At 43.3% G+C, this 21,885-nt stretch overlaps 1 pseudogene; it reads right to left on the bottom strand.

Moving 5' to 3' along the window:
- Nucleotides 1-6,070, bottom strand: part of LOC142792913 (cell adhesion molecule Dscam1-like) — a 150,554-nt pseudogene extending 144,484 nt beyond the window's left edge.
- Between the last annotated feature and the right edge of the window lie 15,815 nt (nucleotides 6,071-21,885).

Consider the following 21,885-nt stretch of genomic DNA (forward strand, 5'->3'; position numbering starts at 1 on the left):
GTTTTCAACGCCCCCTTCATCATCATGTTTCACATAGGGTCCAAATGAAAAACTTCATCCGGCGCATCGTATGTTCTGCCCTTCAGTAATAAAACGCACGTTGACACTGGTGATATACGCGGCTTAAGCAGAGAAGAAACGTGCCGGCCACCATCGCCTCATGAAGGGAACATGTGACAAAAGCACCTTAGCTCGGGACCTGCCGTCGATGTCTTCTGAAGCCCAGAGGAAACGCCCCGCACGACCATTGTCGAGAGAAAGAGCAGCAACGCCAGCACTGGGGAGGGGAGGACGCGACTGGTTCGTCCGAGGAGAAACTGCGACCTTTATTCCAAAGTGTAAGGTCGCGTGCACTGGTGCTTGTGCTATCTCGACATACATCAGGAGCCGGCTCTTGCGCACCATGTTCTCCCTTATTTCTTCACGTGAAGACGACACACAACACAAAAACTGCTTCTCGCCTGGGCGCGGCCATATTCCCTTACTTCATCATTCTGTAGAGTTACGAGAGATGGGATACCAAAATGTTAGCTGCTAGTTTCAGATCGCATACAATTCTCATGTGTTGCTATCTCATTCACTCATCCGCCTTGCAGCGAAACTATGATTTAATTTTGAACGTAGTTTTTCAAACGCAGACGTATATGAATGTTCTCAAGGGAGTCCTGGATTCTGCTTATGGTATAAATACGCTTGTCAGGACACTGAGGGGCTACACTGATACAACTGAAGAAAGTTGAAGAAGCCAGTAAACCGGCCAAGTCGGTCGATGTCGGCTTAGTTGTGCATTCCTAGCTCAACTATTCGAAATATATAATATATGAAAAGCTTTCAGTTTGTGCAACGTCTATACCTGCATTTGTTCTTGTACTTCAGTGCACTGTCATTATCCCAAAGTTTTAACTACGATACTTATTTCACTAAACTCAGACGAAGCTAATGCGTCACATACGTGAGCACTGGGACGTTGTGCGACTGGTGGAGGAATAGTAAACGGCGTTTCCACTTACCCGCTTTGACATGGACGCTTCGGCTGAACACAGAACCAAGAGTGTTTGAGGCCCTGCATCGGTATGGGGACGCGTGAACCTCCTGGCGGTAGTCCTCTCCGCGGAAAGGGAAGAATTCCAGCGTGCCGTCCGGTCTTCCACGGCGCAGACCAGGAATATGGTCGATAGGCGAGCCACTCTCGTTAGTCTAGCTGATAACGGGTCGGGGTTGACCGGAAGCAGAACAGGAAACCAAAGCCCCGGTCATGTTGGAAAATACAACCTGCACCGGTTGCTCATGAAGGAACGCCGGTGCAGCCATACCACCAGACGTGGGTGGTGGGAGATCGGCTCGCGCACCTGCAAATGGAAATAAAAAAAAACATTACTGAATGTATACTTAGACGCAAGCTGTGGTATAGTGCATGTTTGCTTGCGTCGTCTTTTTCAATTTTATTAGTATTCAACTTTATAATATTTTATTTGAACTTCATAGTTCTGTAATAGGTCATCTTGGTCAATTGCAATTGTGTGCCGATCTTTCTTTTCTGATGTTTATTTTTTACTTGCCTTGTCTGTTTTGCTGTTTCAATACCACCATTATTCAGCGGGAAGAAACTCCCATTTTTCCTGTTGCAGGCTTATATTCAGCGAAGCAAACTGTATAATGATTATGTCTCAAAAACGAAATGAACCTTAGGTTACATCATATGTTAGGCTGTAACACTGATACTTAAAAAACAAACAACTTATCGACGGAAAGAGATCAGCTCGGTATAAGAAAACCGGCAGATTTTACGTTTGTATTATGTCTCGCTCAGTCAGAAGCCGAGGTAAAACGTGTTCCAATTGCGCCATCTGCAAAAGGGATACATGTCGAGTTAGCAGTAGTGAGAAAATGTTAATTTAAGTGATGTCAATTACATGTGTATAGTTAAAATTGACGTTTTGAAATGGAAAAATATATTAGAGAACATTCACCAGGCTTTCGTTCTTTAACATGTGCTGTTTTCTTTTATAACGAATGCCAAGGAACATATTCGTACATATTTGCTAAAAAATAACCGCTCTGTCAAATCGACCATCCTATAAAAACATGTGATAACTAATGGTTTTGAAAAATTCTGAATTCGGTTTCGCATTTGCATTGACATACCTACAAAATAAACCAAGTTGCACATTACGATCATACAGCCGTAGTCCTCATGGTCAAAACTCTGCAAACTGATGAAAAACAAAATTGTGCGTAGCACTGAAACGACAAGGCTACAACTGTTCTTCGATTTCAGGCAAAAGGAAAAGTGTTATTACAGGGAAAACGTGTGAGGAATAGAGGGGAAAAATTGAAGTCCCTCCAATTTGTGTTGAATGAAGTGTACGTAGAAATTCAGTCTTTCCTAAAATTCCCCGATTACGCGCCTGCTGTGCCATTGAATGCTCATAAATTATAACTGTATGCTTCTTTGTATATACATTTCTTGATCTCGTAGTATTACCAAAATAGGCGTAACGTGACTCTGTAAATATACTCACCGAGAAAACTTTTTTTATCTCAATTTATTCATTTTTTCGTCACAGAAGAGCAGCACATGTCCAGTTAAAAATTTGCAGGGACAGTGCCTTAGGTCAGTGTTTGGTTTTCCACATTGCTCGACCCGACAAGAAGCGCAGTGCAAAACACGTTATTTGAGGCACGCCCTTTCTAAGTACTACAGCAAATGATTAGGGAGGCTGAAACAAATCGCAGATTACGAAAATCAAGATTGCTGATTTGAGTAAAATAGCAGAGTTTCATTATTTTCAGCATGCTGTCAGACGCTCAATCATCACCACAATGGAAAACACATGTCATTTGACGTCATCACCATCACTAGGCTAGCCACGTAGCTTAAGATTAGTCTAACTGCATTAAGACGTTTGAAGTTAACACCGTTTGGCTCTATAGGATTGTTCACAAACTTTTGACGATAAATAACTGCTTATCTCTCACACTAATCTTCTCAAAATTTCAAATAGAAAACAAACACGAGCACCTGTTCTCGAATGCTGTCTCACCGAAGTAATGCCGGATGCATCCTGGAGCTCCTACAGAAAATGGGCATTGTTCATGTGGTCCTTGCAGTTTCGCAGGAACGGAAACGAGTTACTTCGAAAATTAGTCGTGCTTTTGCGTGTCTCCGACCCTCCGCACTACCGCAACTATCGAGCGCAACTGCACTCGACGACGACAGAAACAGAGGAAGGGGGGGGGGGGATTGCAAGTAGGTTAATTAGCTCCGGCCCCACAGCGATATTTCACGGCTTTGTAATGAACGTCGAACACGCCAAAGGTATCGCATGGAAATTAGAAATGTGGTTTGGGTGCGTTAAACACGCTTTAGAAAAATGAGGCTCTAGAAAATGAAGGAAGCGAAGATATGTATACAGAACAATACGCACGTGGAAACCGTCAAAATATTACAAATGACTGCATGAGCGGAGTTTTCCTATTGTCATAATTAGGCCTGGAAGAGAAATGTGTGTGTCTCAACATGTCCATTATAAGCCATTGCTGAGCTATATTCATCCCATGGAGCTACGATATCCAAAATTTTCAATTTACTTTTACATAACCCATATTTACGATATCAAGAATAAACAATTATCCTAGGTTTATTTCCATTCCTTGTTAGTTTTTAGTTCCATTGGGGAGTGTAAACCGACATCCACATAAGTGTGACACAAGACTTGGTCAGATGGGTATGACCAAGAATAAGTAAAAGCGGTACGAATAGAAAGAGGTCAAAATGTTAATTAAAAAATTATATAAATCTTGAGGGTTAAAGTAAAATACACCAAGTGTTACTTCCATTGTGATAGCAATTATATGGACACTCTTCGCAGGATTTCACCATTATCGTCGGCGTCGATGTCATGCAGCATATATGTATACGTATCTAAATATATGAAAACGCAAGAAAGAAAAAAATCCGGAAAAAAAGACTCCGGCACGCGGAATTGAATGTGTGACCTCCACGTCGTGAATGCGAGGTGTTAACTACTGAGCCACAGAGGAATACCTCCATGGACGTTCAAACGGCAAGCAATTTATATCTACCACATATCGCTGTTGGCGGACATCTCGGTAGGGGGGGGGAGGGGGGGAGATATTGTGTTTTCAGCATTATCAGCAAGATGGCGCGATGAACGTGCCGCGGCGAAGAGGAGGGGAATGTACCATCTCTCGCGCGCCCTCATCACCCGGTGGGGAGGATCATGCGTCTTGGCTGGCTTGCATTGGAACGATTCTGTTGTAGTTGAGGGGCGCACAAAAGTCCCTGCAATCGTTGCACAGCCTCCGTTTGCGAAAAGGGTGTGATTTTCAGACACAGCGAAGTAAAAACTGAGACGCTTATTCGTGTTCATCTGTACCTGTGATTACGTTCCGTGCGTCATTTGTGCGTGAGAAACACGGGGCACGTTTCGATCTGCTTGCCATTCTGCGCGTGACCTTACAATTCGTTGCTATCACGTTCATTGCTTCGCCTTTGCGGCACAGCTATGACTTTTTTTAGGCACAGTGAATTTCGCCAACTTATTAGGGTGACCTGACCTTGGAGTTGTAATGAGCCTCTGGGCTTGAAACGAAGCACCACAAAAACATGTTTATTTATGCTATCATTTTTCTACGACGATTCTTGTTGCGTTGCCAAGAGACAGACTGACGAACGAAAAAACTCCTGCCTCATTGAGTCTACATACAAAGGTTCGCGCATTTATAGGCACACTAATAATTGCAAAGATTTCTCCACAAAAGAATAAGGTTCCCATTCTGAAAGTGGACAGATGTAGATTCAAGTAAATCCGTCTACATGTTTAGCGGTACAGTGCTTAGAATTATCGATTGATGATCATATATGTGCTTGAAACTCCCTCAAACCCAATTATTTGTCTATCCGAAACTGAAAGTGTACAACCAGTAACAAAATCCTCGTAACTCGTTCATATTTCTGAGTTTGATTAGTACACGCCACCTGATTATTACAGCGCTGTTTTTAAAAGCTTCTCAGTGCCCCGTTAATATTTTCAGTTTGCTTAGGACCTCTCAAAATAACACAGCTTATGTGAGAAATTATCATTGAATAATGACATCGTTGGAACAGGCACAACAAGAACACCGCTAGTTCCTGCAGAACCACCGCATTGCTAAAATACCGTAAACTGAAGTTATAGCGGTGAAAAACGCGGGAAAAAAAGTGAATAAGCAATTCGCTTTTACCCACGAGATTCCATTACGTGTTTCTGCTCTAATGAAGGCTACACTTTTGTAAATGTGACTTCAGTTCTTAACGGCAAATAGCGGTCTTCTCCGCAGAATAATGAAGAGGGTACATTGAGTATTTCGCAACTTCCCAGTACTATGAGGATGTATAGCGTAGTGGGTCCCTTGCAACTACGCCAGTAGCAGTCGCCCTCAATATAGCTTACTAAGCACTCTGAAAGGCCGCCCTTTTAGCTTTCGCTGTGACTGGGTAATTTGTGCTGAAAAGGCACGGCATTTTGATATTGTGAAATTCAATCTAGACACTCCCTTAGTCCCATTGTTTGCAATACAAATTTAGGTTGGAATACACCTAACTAGAGAAAAGCACATTATAGCGCATTGAAATTCTGCTACTTATAAATGGCGTTTGCTTAACGATGTTAGATACATGACACATTTAGCACACAAGCATTTTCTTTTCATATCAGGACATCTATAAGAGCTGTTTTTGATCTTCAAATTTCTCTGATGCTTCTTCTTCTAAAGGTGTTGCCGTTTTTGCTGGTTTCAAAAACTGATTGATCAACCAAGCTAAATAAGTAGGAATTCAGCAGGAAAGAAAGGATTTGGCGTTTCCAAAAATAAAGAAGGCTACTTGTACTTTCGAGATATAAAATCATGCACTCTTTCATTAGATTTAGCTGCTTAGAGGGCAAAATTCGTTAATTGAACGCTTGCGTACGTTTTCCTAGAATGCCTACGTGTTGCCACATGCTCCAAATCTCTCGCAACATTTCGAAGTCACAAGATAGTCTCCATTTTTCTCACCTTGCTGCATTATGATAATTCTTCTTTCCGACATCCAAGTTTATACCCAGGCACTGCGCTTTGAAGCTCACAAAAGGAAAAAAAATATGGAGGCGCTTGCAAGGATTACTCACCTAAAGAAAGTGCTAGTTTCATCATTCCACAACCACTTCCACATGTCGCGTGATGCTGCTACCATTCCCATTCTCCGGGATCATGGCGGCATCAAAATAGGACCTTATTAATTCGAGCGACATCGGACATATTGACAACGCAGCATATAAAACGCATACATTATCTGTTCTCTCTGTAAGCCCATTCTTTTACAAGATCAGTCACTCATTACCTCAACGTGCATTCAACCTCTTTTGGAAACCTCTCTTTTATTTCGATGTGGATCTTTGTTCTCTTATGAGCACAGCGTGCCGTTGAGCAGCAGCAAAATTAACGCATTCCACACATTTTACGCATTCGCTCCTCAACGACTTTCATGCATCCTCCTCTATAATATCACATGACATGAAAAATGCGCACAAAAAATTAATTTCTTAGAAAATACAATTCTTTATCACTAAGCGCAAGAGAGGGAGTGCTGACGCACTTAGACCCCAGTGAGGCGATAGCCTCAGCCTCAATAATCTCTCTAGTAAGCTTATCAAACATTCTCTTGATAACTGTGCATGCATTGAATATCGGCGCGCAGCCGCAGGATTTACAATGTATGGCCAACCAACTCCCCTGGCCGTTTTTCACATTATTACAATGTTCTCTTAATCGATCATTAAGGCAACGGCCCGTCTGTCCAATGTACTCTTTACCACAAGAAAGCGGGATACGATAAACAACGCATATGATGCAGGGAACATAAACAGTTCGATGCTTCTTACTACACCCTTTGGGTTTTTCGTCACGGTTATGAAGGCCACAAAGGCTGACCAACTTCTTGGGAGCCGAAAAGACAATCCTAACTTCAGAGCGCTTAGCTAATTTCTTTAGGTTGTGCGATATCTTGTGAAAGTATGGTATGACGACTAGGTGCTTCGGTTTCTCGGCATCACGACTCGCTGTACATCCTGGGTTGCGAAGCGTACGAAGCAAGCTTTCTGCAACTGAAGTTTGGACGTGCATAGGATAACCTGCTTTCAACAAACGGTCTGACTGATTATGAAAACTATTGGCCATTTCGTGCTCACAAGATTTGCTTAAAGCATGACGAAAACAATGACTGATGATGCCTCTTTTCACTAGTTTAGAGTGAGCTGATTGGTAAGGAAAGACCGGTTTGTTCGTACGTGGTTGGTATGTATCCCGCTTTCTTGTGGTAAAGAGTACATTGGACAGACGGGCCGTTGCCTTAATGATCGATTAAAAGAACATTGTAATAATGTGAAAAACGGCCAGGGGAGCTGGTTGGCCATACATTGTAAATCCTGCGGCTGCGCGCCGATATTCAATGCATGCACAGTTATCAAGAGAATGTTTGATAAGCTTACTAGAGAGATTATTGAGGCTGAGGCTATCGCCTCACTGGGGTCTAAGTGCGTCAGCACTCCCTCTCTTGCGCTTAGTGATAAAGAACTGTATTTTCTAAGAAATTCATTTTTTGTGCGCATCTTTCATGTCTTGTGATATTTTTTTGTGATATAGGCGAGCGTGCGGTGGTAATAAACATTATGTTGGAAGTTAGCGCCTGTGCTGTGTGTCCTCTTCTTGTGTCCTCGTTTCTTAGCGCTATTTTCAGTCGTCACAATGCACCAACAAGCACAAATTTCGACACTCCTCTATTGCCTTCAGCGATGAGAGTGCGCCCCCACCACTGCTTACGGACAAGTCAGACGTCCTTTGGGACTTTATGCTTTCCCTTGCGGGTGGTTAGTGCCCTTTGAGCACTCTTTTCCGTCTTCTTCCTAATTACGGTTTAAGAGAAGTCATTTTTGTCTTTCGAGACAGCAGATGCTTCCTGACGTGCAGCTCAGTAATGAGTTTGCGTAATTTCCATCTGATTGCGAAACTAAAGAGCGAATGTGTTACCGATGTTTTTTCTTCCCCTTTGTGACAAGGTGAGCGGTGCCTTTCATTTGTGCAGCTTTTTTTCACCTCTTAATAAGCGTTCATTGGAATCAGGCTGACACAACTATCTGCATATATAACTGCACGAAATGATTGAAAGTCTGCGTGCCTCGGAAAGAAACACTAATGCGGGGAAAAAAAGGACGCTACGTATGTCTCGATGAATTCGCTTAGCTTGTCAACATCAGCGAATGCAATTCACTAAAGCGATACTCTTTAAAGACGCGCCAATCCTCATGGTGTTGCGAGAGGACGCCTATTATGAGCTACACATTCCAAAGTTTCACAATTTTTAGTTCTTCAAGTGCGTAGTTTCAGCTGTTGTAGACGATACGGAGCGCTAATTACTGTATGATCATTTTCCCAGAGGCCTTCAGAAGATTAACTTCGCATATGAAACTACCGTCACCAGGTTATAAGCACTCTTATGTATTAGTGGTTATGGATGTCATGGTGAGAATACCTGGATTTATTCAGATTACAATCTAAAGACATGAAAACCAGAAAGCCAGATCAATCTGGGCTCTTTCGGTATTTGTCGGCTAGATTTTTATATTTGAAAGAAGAGTGTGCTTATTATTTATTAATCATATTTTTCTAGCCATTACCAATATTTTTCATATGTATGCGGGAAGACAGCTTTCGTTGAGTCATGCAACGGTCATTGGAGAAACAGCCTGTTTAGTCATGCTAAGACAATTCGGTGCACTTCTCTACGCGATCTTGAGGGTGCACAAGTGCTAGGGAATCACCAGGCAAGGCCTTCCTCTTTCGCAGAGTGTAATAAAAACAGTGGCCACCTGTTGCTTATCACGTCTTTGCCTTGTGACCTACACGAAATATGCGCCACGAAACATGTCACCTGAGCAATGAATATCAATTAGCAAGAATGTGCAATCGGACGAAATATTCAACAAAAACCAGTTGATTGATTGTTTTTCTTCTCCGAAAATATAGCGTTGTAAATTTGTTTGTGAGCGAAGATTTCGCAGGGTCAAATTTCCTGTTTAACGTAATTTTCACTTACCAGTTAGCAGTCTTCCAGGTGATAGCAATTGTTCGCGAGTAATCTGTTCATAAGCAAAAGTCGTTGGGATAATTCGCAAAAAAATAAACAATATTACACGTCACTGACGAGCCAAACAGTTACTAGAAAAATTATTACTGGTAGCGAATTAGTCAACGGAGCAGCCAACTCTAACTATGAACGTGTATACTCGAGTGATTCTGATTGCTCAATCAAGTAAAGATGCGGAAAGACATCTTTACTTGCTTGCTTGGAATCGTACACGTGTATTTCCGTAGTCTCACCCCGCCGTGGTGGTCTAGTGGCTAAGGGACTCGGCTGCTGACCCACAAGTCGCGGGATATAATTTCGGCTGCATTTTCGGTGGAGGCGAAAATGCTTTAGGACCGTGTGCTCAGATTTGGGTGCACGTTAAGGAACGACGGGTGGTCAAAATTTCCGGTACCCTCCACTACGGCATATCTCATAATCAAATGGTGGTTTTGGGACGTTGAACCTCACATATCAATCAATTTCGGTAGTCTTCTAGGTTTCGAACGTGTCACCTACAGTGCGTTGATCATTCGTTCAAGATGGCACTGTCCTCAATGTTTTGCCCTCATATGCGACGTTATTACATACCCAATAGATGAGGTTTGTGCACAAAATGGAGCTCGTTTCACATTGGCATAACGGGCACCTGTACACGTGTGACTCCTGGTGAATCGACAAGATGTTAGAGCACGTCTTCTGCAGCTGCAGTGACTATTCAACACCCAGCGATACGCCTATGAGTTTTTCCCGACCAAATGCCCATGAGACCACTTCCTGGAGCCAAGAAGCGTGGGCTGTGTATATGTGCCCAGATCTTGCAACGTTACTGAATAATTACACCCTATAGGCCTCTGCCACCGTCGGTAGATTCAATATGATTCGCGAAGTACGCGTCATTCTGTATACCTCTGTTTTATTTGTTCCCTGTCTACTTCCTCTGCTTATTCATTTTTATGTACACAAAACGAATAATAAGAATAATAACAACAACAATAATAATAATAATAATATTATTATAATAATATAACTTTATTCTTCTTATTATTATTATTAATAGTAATAATAATCATATAGTCCATCTCTCTCTTTGCCCTTTATCGCCCAATGCAGGATAGTGAAACAGGCTTGCGCCTTCCCACTTTAGCGTCTTTCGTAACTTATCTCTATCTATCTATCCATCATCAAAGGCACACCGACTGCATAGAAATATGCTGACGTGAAAGCTCACTGCTGGGATAGATCAAAGAAAGGGGGCTGCAAGATCCACATAGCAAGATTCACGCCACATGATATAATCACTGAAAAACAGGCACCTGAATAAGCAGGGAACAACATTTTTTGTCAAGCAGGCGAGAACGTAACATTCTTTTATTCTATTTCGAATGTGGCTTTTCAGCAGCTTGCGAGAGTCAAGTTTGCCGTATTGTGTTGAAACAATTTATTCGTTAAAAAATGGAGGGCTACACAGTTCAAGCACATTTGTCGAGCAAAATGATTTTACTCACTTTGAGAAAAGACTAGACCTTTAGTTTGCGGATACATAAATTTGTTTATTTTCTCCCTTTGTTGAATAATATGTGGGGTTTAACGTCCCGAAACCCCCGTAAGATTATGAGAGACGCCGTAGTGGAGGGCTCCAGAAATTTCGACCACCTGGGGTTTTTTAACGTGCACCCAAATCTGAACACATGGGCATACAACATTTCCGCCTTCATCAAAAATGCAGCCGCCGCAGCCGGGATTTGAATATTTTTTCCCCTTGAGGAATGGGTGATTATTGCACTCCCGAACTGCGGCAACCTGTTACTTAGACTCCTGAGTTAAGCTGCACCACGTTTGACGCCCAGCTGCACGTTGTCTCTGCTTGCGAATACACAGGCATACGAGCGTTTTTTAGGGGCGAAGCTCCTTAAAGCGGCACCCGTTCACCACTCGTCGTAGTCGTAGTACGTAACCAGTTTTACGCATTGACCTGCAAGGTGGTGCCGGTGGGAGATTTCTCCTGTGCGTTGTTGAACAATACAATACAAGATTCGCAGCGTGCGCGTTAACTAAAAGCCGAATTCTCCTGTCTCTTATTCCCCCTTAGCAGCCATTGGCATGTACATTGAGCACTATCTGACAAGAAAGGGTTGCTATGTTATGCTCGCTGGGCGTAACCTTCTTGGTTTTAGAAATGTTTAGCGAGCGTTGGGCCGCAGTGCCATGAATACAGTGAACTAGTATATACCATGAACTCGAGGTGCTTCAACGTGGGAAGTAGAAACGAAGAGCAAGCCATAAGATAGTGTGCGTGTGCCTGCTCTCGTTCGGTCCTTGGAATGTCCACTCGATGGCGGTGCTTCTATATGAGGAATATATGACGAAAAGATGCGAGATGGTGGTACTTGGAGTGTTGGATAGGTGGACGAACGGACACGCAGACAGATGCATGGACGGATGCACGGATGGCTGCGCGGACGGATGTATGCATGGACGGAAGCAGGAGCGGATGCATGGACGAAAGCAAAGACGGAGGCACAAATAAATGTGCGGACGCACGAACACAAGCACGCACGGACGGGCGGATGGATGCACGAGCGGCCACACAGACGCACGCATAGATGGACAGAAGCAAGAACGAATGGACGGACGGATGCTTCGCCCCACCTTCCACCATTCACCACGTGGATATGCTGCCATTTTTTTTTATTCAGCGTGGAAAGCGTTCCGCTAAAGTTATCCCTTTCATCCCTTTGCCTGCAGCGTGGCCGCACGTAGTCAACGCGCCGCCACGCTGCAGACACGTCGGTGCGAGTTCATCGAGGAGAACTGCCTTGGAAATTTTCTGGAGTGCTGCATTCAAGCGATTGTTTTTGCGTTGAGCGGCTTCAGCGTCATCGTAACCGGCAGAAAGATCGCGGATCACAGAGGATGTCGAAAGACGGCGATAGTTGGGAGGGCGCAAGAAGGATGGAACCAGTTAGTCATACGACGTGTTGAGACTGGATAAAGCACGCACAGAAACATGAACACAAGAAGGAGAAAAAACCGTTAAAATCACGGGCGCCTACTCTCAGCAACGATTTATTCAGTCTAAACATGACTCATTACCTACAAGCCTAATTACACATGCTGTTGCGAGATGACACGGTCTGTTGTTGCCCGCTGCAGTGCCACAGTAGTGGGCACCATCATGCGGCTCCCGACGACATAGTCACTAAGGTATACGGTGAGGGCATCCACCAATACGCGTATAGGTGGAAATGAAGCGTTACGTGAAGGGACGTTTATCCGCATTGGTGGTTGCGGAGTGCCCCTACGCATCGCCTTCTGTGGTCTCCCAGTTAGCTACGCAGACGGGGCTTAATTTATCAAACAATTAAAAACATAAAAGGCTGTGTTCATAATTTTGATTAAGCAGCATCGTGATTAGTGTATTAGAAAACAATTGACAAAGTTTAAATTTGTACATATCAACATTGAAAGAGCCTAACATTGTAAATAAGTATATAGTTAGCAATGTTCTCATATACTACACGATGACTACGGGGTGGAAATGTATAAGAGCGGTAAAAATATTGATAAGAGTGACTTAGTTACTATGTTCCGAACGTGTAATAAAATTTACAATTACGCCATAGTGGGAATACTGAGAACTGTTGACCATGTGAACTTTTTTCGCGGGCACTGACATCATACAGTACGGAGACCTCCAGCGCCTTATAATCACAGTACAGGCAGAGCGAAGGAAATTGATGAATATGGGGTATATTTTCTGGTATCATTCTTTATAATGTGAAAATACATCTATTTTATTTAACTATTCAATGTCGCGAGATATACACGCTATTGCGCTAGCATTCTTGAAGTGCCTCCGTCATTCTGGTCAAAATAAATTTCATGCCCAATTCCTATCTAATCATAATTCTTGTTTTCATTAAACCAACTACTTCTCTCCCTGGCATGCAAGGCGGACTTACTTAAATAGCAGTGGCTAACTTGCCGTGGTCGATTACGAACACACATACATGGCAGTAATATGCAGATAAAAAGAGCCCTGGCGGCCGCTTACGCGCGAGCACATTCTTGCCTGACACAAAACTGCACCTAAATTTCTATATTTACGCCAAATTTTTAAAGTTTTAAACGTAAACATCCACTCACGACAAAATAACGAACAAGAAGTCAAAAAAAAAGACACGTCCACGTTTGTGGGCATCAGCGGCAAAGGCACAGTTATATTTCTTTGCCTGAGCATATTTCCAGCGTAGCGCGAGGCCACGTTGTTACACGCTTGACACTCACACGTGCTACAAAACAAATAAATGAAGCTGCAAACAAACCGATAATAGGCTGAAGTGGCAACAAACTAATAGATATCACGTTGCTTTCATAAGCGCACACTTTCCATTAGCCTACTCATTTTCTTTACCTCGAAAATATAGGGTAAAGGGGGGGGGGGGGATTGGTGAGTGCTATGCTTTTAGTCGGCGGTACTAAAACTAAAAGCCATCTTAACTAAAACTCATGGCAAAGCCAAACCACAAAGACACCTAAGGCTAAACCTTTTTCGCACCTTTCTCAACCATGTGATGTGCTCTAGCTTGAGCTGGTGACGCCAAAATATGCTGGGCAAACAATGGCCCGAGCCCTTTTGAGTCACGATAACGTTAGAATTAAAATAAAAAGAATATAGTGGTTTTATACGTCTACCTTGAAGCACACCGTTCCTCCAGCTGAAAGGTAGAGGTGCGCTACAAAGGCTGATTCCAAGCAGCAAAAGAAATAAGAAAGAAGGAAGAAAGACAAAATAAATGCCTCCCAGCGCAAAAACTTTTAAAACACCAGAAACGTTTTTATCTCACGTTGCTTTTTGGCAAATGCTTTTTTTTTCGGCTTCTACTAGACCCTCTTTGCAGGAAACAGCACGAAAAAAAAAAGAAGCATGGGTCGGGAATGGCGTGTGATCTTTCATTGTTGCATTCGCCTTTTTTTTTTAACTATCTGTTGTCTGTTTCTTTTTTTCCTTCAGCGTAACGCGGTTGTAGAGAAGAGGCGTTGCGACAATCTGCGCTTCGCCAGGCAGTTTCAACTGCCGCCGAGCGCCGAATGCTCTCCTGATGCCCCCTTCCTCTACATTTTTGGAGGTGCGTGCAAACTCCGCCCCTTTACCGTGTTTCGATGGAGTTCAACAATTTAGGTCGCACTATTTCTTCACCTCTATTGGTGCATGGTTCTTTTAGCTTCAAAAAAGGGAATGTCTTGTTGGCTGTTTTCGTTTTCTAAACATGCATTCACGCTTTTTTGCATTACTTCGAGATTTTCTAACAGCGAGCTGTATACGCAGCTAGCGTTCACACGTTGAGAATAGTGAGCAATCGCAGAATCTTAAGATTGCATTCTTTTTTGCACTTCAGCGTATCTTTATAAGTCTTTCTTCCCAACGTTATGCCTGCTCGTTCATTGCAAAGATGATTAAGAAAGTAAAACAGTAAAAGCGCGCAGAACGCGAGCGGAAATTCGGAGACATTGTGGCGTCTATCTTCGTGAAAGGGCGTATTTGACACATCGTGCAAACGTTGACATTTAACTGTATTTCTTGTAATAGAATGGTAATCTCAAACACATCACATCACGCTTGCTCGGGTAGCCTCAGTCACGCTTTATACAATGCTAATTGACATTTATTGACAGCTCTTTTTTTTTTCAATAGCGCTATGTACCCTGCTTTCCTTATTCCTTTCTTTCACTGAAGATTAAAGTCTACAAGTGAGGCCTTCGGTCGCTGTCTCGACGCCTCCGTAATTAAATTCTTTCCGACATTTTGGTATAGCGAGAGCTGCTTTCTCTCTTGGCGCAGGTTGAAATGCGCCAAACAGCAGTAACTGAAATGCTTTGCCTGTAACTTCGTACATACGTTCTCGATTTGCACCACCCGCAAATGTAAATCACAACGTACTTTGGAGGCTTTAGAGAGATGTACACTTTATTAATTTCCGGCAGATTGATAGAATGGCCTCCCACCTAGGGGCCAACGGAGAGACCGTGTCTCCCGGCAACTTCCTTGGCCTGCTGGATCGCCCAAAGTTGCTTGTCCAAGCCCGAACGGAGCAGCGCAGTCCGCCAACGCACCCAAAGATCTTCATTGGTGGCCGCGACCCCAGAATTTCTGACTAATGCTGGACATTCCCTTAGTATATGGTCAAGATTGGCTCTGGTGGTACAGTACTGGCATAGATTGGAACTGTAGACGTCGGGATATATGTGGTGCATGATGACAGGGTTCGAGTATGTGCGTGTTTGTAGCTGCCGCCACTGAACGGACTCGGCCCGATTTAGCTTGGGGTGAGGTGGAGCGTACTCCCGCCTTTGCAGTCGATAGTGTTGAGTTATGTCGATAAATTTAGTGAGCCGATCGTCCCTTACCGACACCGGCGCAGAAAAGTCCGTTTGGATGGCCACTTCATCTGACGCAACTAGGAACGTAAGACCTCGAGCCACGTTGTGGGCCACTTCATTTGGACTGTCCTCCGGGTTACCTAGGGGTGTGTGGACAGGGAACCACAGAATGTGCCCATATTCGTCCGCCTCGTGAATTTTGCCTGTACTAAGAATCCGCAATGCCTCGGGGGAGATTCTGCCGCTGGCGTAGTTACGAACGAATGTTGAGTGATTGATATGTGGGGTTTAACGTCACAAAACCACCATATGATTATGAGAGACGCCGTAGTGGAGGGCTCCAGAAAATTTTGACCACCTGGGGTTCTTTAACGTGCACCCAAATCTGAGCACACGGGCCTACAACATTTCCGCCTCCATCGGATATGCAGCCGCCACAGCCGGGATTTGATACCGCGACCTGCGGGTCAGCAGCCGAGTACCTTAGCCACTAGACCACCACTGCGGGGCTTTCAAACGACTGTCTGCGAGTCGCTGATTACACATGAGGCGTTAGTGTGAGCTATGGCCATTGCAATAGGCACTTCCTCTGCCGTTTCTACGTTTCGTGTGATGATTGACGCGCTGCTATTGCAATATTGTGTGTGGTCTACGACAGCAGCCACGAAGCGGTGACGTTCCTGGTAGCGCGCTACGTCGACAAAGACTGTCTCATGGTTCCACCCAAACATCTTTGACATTTCTGCGGCATTTTCTTGTCTCTGGCATCTCATCTCTACTCGTTTTAAAAATAGGAAATTCTGGTTTTTTGTTTTGTCAAAAATGTGTTTGAGCATGTACGTTAAAATGTATACAATTGTCCCTCAATAGAAGCCTTTCACAAGAACCACGGTTCAAGTGTACTTGGCCGATTAAAAAATGGTTGTAACTTTAGGAACCTCATTAGATAAACAAAAGTAATTTGCGGACACAAGACAGCAGATGTCACGTGGAAGGAAGCGAAGCAAATGAAGGCACGAGAATTCGTCCAATCTTGCTTCTTCAGCAGCCAAGCAGTGTCGTCAAATGCATGCAACCTGCTTGGGTCGAAATCGACAAACGCATGTCGCAATTAGGTATTATATTTATCTGTTGCGATCGAAAACGCTCGGAAGCCTACCACGCTCACCTGTACTCTCAGGCATCTTCTTATTCTTTAGTTGGAAAAAGTTGAATGTTTTAGAACTCATCCCGCTTGTAACACTACTGCTTTACAATATTCTAAGGCAATGAACTGCGGCAAAAATTACGCACAACAAATAAAACAATACAACCAATAAACATAAAGAAACGGGAAACTTGTGGCTCTTTTACCTGGAAAGCAAATCTCGTGCCATGCTGCCGTATGATTTTTTTGTGATAAAGAAACAGGGCCGGAGGTCCACAGGAAGGGGTATGATACTCTATTGAGACTTATGTGCCACAAGTCATATATTCTGCTTCACATAGGGACCCAAACAGAGGTGCGGCCACCACATGTCTTCTACTTTTCAACGCACATTCATAGCTCGTGGTAATCCACGTATTATACCACATGGTCATAAACCTTGTAATTATTTCTGGGTTATGGCACTGGAGGGAACACTGCAGTTCAAGGAACACGGTGCAAAAGAAGACAGGCGCAGTTAAAAGCGAGGCAGACACAAAGCGTCGCCCTTTCTTGTTCTCGTCTTTTTTTGCACTGTGTTCCCTCCAGTAGAAGTTACCGCTGGCCGAGTTGGTTCATGATGTAAGGTAAGCTGGTGTGCGCAAACTCGTGTGATCACTTGACTAAGTCTCTTTCGTGGCTATATATCTCTGGGGTTCGCGAAATAATGAAGTCACTTGAAAGTTTGCACCTGTCTCTGTCCGGTCTTTCTGTATCATCGCCTTCATTTGAACACATCGGTTTACCACGACGTTTCCTCCAGTGTTTACCTGCAAAAATTCAATTTCTCCTATTGCGTTGCCGTGACAGACCAATTAGGATGGTAATCAACTCTGGTATTGTGCTCTTAAAATCTGTCATTTCTCACGCATTGGGAGGAGGAATTTTATAGCAAAAAATTTTGCGACTACTAGCCTGATTTATATTTGTGTAACATAGGCGCTCACGCTATAACGGAGACGGAGACGTTGATCGCTTTTATTCAAACGCTCTTATGTGCGTACCATGAGAGGCTGTCGTTGGCGTATTGCACCATGGGAGGGCTATAGCAACACCTGACTCTAGCTTGCTGAGTCATTATTGTACGCATGTAATGCTTGTTAAATTGTTATCAACTGGGATAGCCTACAATGCAACCACATTTCCAGCTGCCCCTGCATTTATGCAATGGAGTGCACTTTTAAAACCACCTCGAACTGCGATTTCATTCATTGCATTCATCGGGGTTTCTCGGTAACATAAACGCCACCGATTCAGCCATCGAGTCACTATGACAAGAGCTCCTGAAAACTGTCATCTTGACATTATTCATTATTGCTGTTATTGAGTTGATATGAAGAGAAATCACCTATAGCACGTATTTTCACTTCAGGGGCTGTTTTTTACGGGTATGTGACACACCTAACTGTTAGGAAAGGTTACGTAATGCATACGACAACCTCGTCATGTTATTCGTGCTAGTTATGGCAGGTACATATATATTGTGACCTATAATTTGTATGTGTCATACATTGATACTCCAATGTCGCCGACTGTCCCTAAAATGTTTCACGTTTAGGGCTAGGGACTGAAAATACAGAAAACGTGCTTCATCGCAAGGCACAGAGAGATTAGTCACATTTGAGTGAGAGGACATCTGCATAAGTCGAGACGCATTGTGCTTATTGCGTCCGGTGGTGCAGCTGGGCTCCATTACAATATTATGATAATATTCAAAGATGCGTACTCGTTCCTTCCCATGTTTGAACTAGTGCATTCCCCTAGTTCAAATAAGAGAGAAGGAATGGAAAGAAGCCGTCTTCTGTGAAAAAAAGAAGGGCACGCTCAAGCTGCATAAATCTCGTGTAATAGCCGCAACGGTGCAAGGAAGGAACGAGGGAAAAGTGACGAGACAATAGCGTTCCTGCGAGGCTTTTCTTCTCCCACGGTGGCAAGTTACTCTCGGCCATTCGCCATGTAGAAGCCGTGTCGTTCGTGTTTATCTTGCTGTCGCATTAAATGTGCCGTTTGTTCTCGGCAGCGACCGCACATTGTGGCAGCAGCGGCCCTTCCAGCCCCGCACGCTTGCGATGCACCCGATTGAGTTATTGTCCACGCTCCAGCGATCGCAATCTCCCTTTCCGGAAATGGCTCTATTGCCGTTTATTTTGGTGCCTTCGCATCTGCCGAGCGCTATCGTAAGCACGTGAGACTTGCCTGTGTTTTTTTTGTGTATTTCTGTTCTTCACTTAACTCCATCCATTATTTGCTGCCTGTTGATGTGAGCTGTTTTTTGCTCTCGTAAATTTCGGGTTCGCATCAACTATATTTTAAAATATTTTTCTTATAAAACCTCATCTTTGTGTAATAATAAACAACGGGCATAGCAAAAAAAGTGAAGGGGTAGGCTGACAACTGTTCTCTAGAATGGCAGAACGCCTGCCTACTATTTTGAGAGGAGGTAATATGTTAATCACTGTAACGAGTTAAAATTCATTGTTTTCGTCACAAGCGTGAAGCAATGATGGCGGTAGCAGCAGGTTCGACTTTTATACAAAAAAATTATTAGCCGCTAACTCTTTTGGATCAGAACTGACATAACTCTACAAAAAAGCTACTTTTAGTGAATATGGCCGCTTCAGCGAGAAACGTGGTTTTTTTTTTTTCTACCATCTGTCGCCTCAAATGTAAAGTAATAATGACAGCACATCATCTATCAATGCAGGTTGGTCACGTCAGTTGGGACAGCGCGTGCTCAGCGGTCACTATCACTTCTTTATAATTAAAGTGAGCAGTCTGCACGAAGGACTTTTTTATACCAGCTGTATGACATAAATACTCAATGCACAGTGCATATGCACGCCATTCCTTGTGTGCCTTGTTTCACGGCATCGTTTTGGCATTTATGTGTTGTTTTATCCAGGATCGGCATAATAGCTGATACCAAGCCACGAAAAGAGGACGCATAGCCTTCCACAAGATGCAGTTCTTGAATGTTTAAGCCTTACAATATATGTCGGCATCCTCAAACTAAATCAGCAAGAATGTGAAATTTTTGCTCACATGCAGGTGAAAAATTTTGGCATGTCCTGCGTACCATGAGAGTCAACATTATGCGAAGCATGCAGAGGGAAGGTGACCGTGTTGTACTTTTCTAAAGGACTAACACGTCGTAAAATGAAGCAAAGCATAATGTATGAATGTTGCACGCATAGACATATGTGAAGCACTTTAAGATGCTTGCGTAAGCTGTTGTTTGCACTCACGAAGTGCAAACAGCTGCTTACGTAAGCATCTTACGAAGCGCCTGTGCTCACAAAGATGGTAGCCCTGGACACTGCTCTATAAATGAACTTCAGGGAATGTCCAATAACTTCCATTGACTTTAACCCAACGTGACGGCTACGTATGTATTGTTTATAAAACTGGATAGCCCCCATCCCCCAGCTCTGCACTACAATCGATGTTTCACTAACATTACAATATATTCGAAAAGTAATTCTGAGACTGCACTTGACACGAAGGTCTCTCTTCTTTCCTTCAGTCCATGTTACATATTTCGCGTCACTTCCATCTTCCAATTTTACAGTCGTGTCACGCAATTCAAATCCTGATATATATCAAGCTTCCAAACTGATCTTGTGCATTATGCATTATGACCGTGGTTGTGCATTATTATTATGGTAGGTATGTCATGATTTTCTTGTTACCACCTGTGAGTTATGACCCCTACAGGAGCGTCAAGCATTAGTACTTTCATTGTTTATGAAGGAAGCGATACGACGCCTAAATAAAAAAAAACAGCATGCATGTCAAACAACACCAAAAGTCAAAAGCGAAGCCAATGAAAAGCTATGGCTGTAGCAGTCGGCTTTGATGACGCGCCCAACGCTACATGCCAGGCCTTAAGGCGTCGATTTTACGCACTGCACCGACTCTACTTATTTCACCCGGTGTCACCGTATTCGCTAGTTCTCCGGTTTTCTACGTCTTGTACATCTTTTTGTGAATAGAAATACTCTTATTTGCTTAGTTGCTTTTTCGTTCGTCCTAACTTCGCCCACATAATCTGTTGCAGTGCTTGCAGGCTATCCGTGAACTTAAAGAAGACAGACCTTCTGCGCGACCCGCTGCAGCATGCACGATGGCGCAAGTTACTGCGCGTATTCCAGTCGGTGTGGGTACGCTGACAACACCGATACGAGGATAGCAACGATGGAATCGAGGAAAGACAAAAACAAAAAAAAGTGTGACGACTCGAATGGAATTGCACAAAAGTAGTGCAGCGATCTATAGCAGTCTGAGCAGAGCTGGTATATGTTTTGCTGTTGAACGAAACGTTTTGAATACGAAGGAAGGCGGCAGTACAAACGTGCGTAGAAAGGAATGCAGTTTACTGAAAGGGGTGCCGAAGGATAGGTACACGGGGCAACGAAGTGCTAAAGAATAAACGATATAGTGTACAAGCAAGTGTACAAATAAATAAAGTATGCTGTACAAAAATGCTCATGGTGGAGTGGCCTTGAGGAGGGAGTGGACGATTTGCCGAAGCCGTCAGTAATGAAGAAACCAGAAAAATGATGTCTTGGCTAAACATCAGCCGACAAACAAATATCCCTGTTATGATTTTAGGGATGAAGAAAACACTGAACAAGCAGCCTTTGCAGCCGCGATTGAGCAAGGTAAGGCTCTATTTGGCACTGTTATTAGCATGGTAATCAGATTGATCTAAACAGCTGAAGCATACAGCAGATGACGAGAAAAATGTAACTGACTGGGACAATACAAACTTGTAGAAATATGAATGGCAAGTAAGAGTTATAAAGCCACATTAGTGGCTTTTTAACACATCCTCAAAATTATAACTGACATTGCTTATTGATGTCTACATGTGCATAGCTTGCCAGTACATTACTCCATTCAAACAACAATTTGACAATCCATGACGTCTCGTTTTGTTAACTTAGTCCATTCGACTAGGAGCAATACATTATGCAAACACATACAAATATCCTGCGGTAAATGAAACCTCTCACGCTTGGGAAAATGTTTGCAAAAATAAAGCAATAGCATTCTGTAATGCAATTAAAAACAACGTAGCCTTAAAATTGCAACAAGTCTCTAAATTCGGGCTCCTAAATTATTCGCCAAATGACACTTATCTCTTCAT

This window comes from Rhipicephalus microplus, chromosome 2 (assembly GCF_043290135.1).
Source record: "Rhipicephalus microplus isolate Deutch F79 chromosome 2, USDA_Rmic, whole genome shotgun sequence".
Classification (NCBI taxonomy): Eukaryota; Metazoa; Arthropoda; class Arachnida; order Ixodida; family Ixodidae; genus Rhipicephalus; species Rhipicephalus microplus.